Below are 561 nucleotides of genomic sequence, written 5' to 3' on the forward strand. Positions count from 1 at the left end.
GATACGATCCTTACCAAAGATGAGGAATCGTGTTCTTATAAAATAATAATATTAATTAAATATAATCTTTACACTTTCTTGACTGGTTATTATTGTTTAAATAAAATGAGTTTTATCCAATTTAAGTCTCAAAACAATTTATGTTTCTTTATAAGTCCCACGTTTCGGCCAATTAGGCCATCCCCAATGGCAATCTTAATACAATTTTAGAACCACAACAATCCACAATTACCCTATTTTGTCAATATAACTTAAAAATTAAAACTTTTAATTTTAATACGTTGTATTAACAAAACATGGTAATTGTAGATTGAAATTAATGGCTTGGGAAGGATGGCCGAAATGTCGGAATTGGATAAACTTTATTTAATTTAAACTATTATAATAATTATTTATTAACATGTTCAACACAATCATTTCTATTTACAATATTTAGATTCAGCCTGAGGAACTCCCCTCACTTATGGAGGAAAGAGATTGAAAGCCAGTGGAGGATGAGTGAGGGTGCTAGCCGCAGATCATATCACTAAAGCCAGTGGAGGATGAGTGAGGGTGCTAGCC

At 31.7% G+C, this 561-nt stretch overlaps 1 protein-coding gene across 1 annotated transcript in view; it reads left to right on the forward strand.

Annotated features, from left to right (window-relative positions):
* Nucleotides 1–561, forward strand: part of LOC136795125 (uncharacterized) — a 13,596-nt gene that overhangs the window by 2,720 nt on the left and 10,315 nt on the right. The gene's annotated exons all lie outside the window — the stretch shown is intronic.

The sequence above is a fragment of the Halyomorpha halys genome, unplaced genomic scaffold (genome assembly GCF_000696795.3).
Source record: "Halyomorpha halys isolate HHAL.00 unplaced genomic scaffold, Hhal_1.1 Scaffold323.1, whole genome shotgun sequence".
NCBI classification, from domain to species: Eukaryota; Metazoa; Arthropoda; class Insecta; order Hemiptera; family Pentatomidae; genus Halyomorpha; species Halyomorpha halys.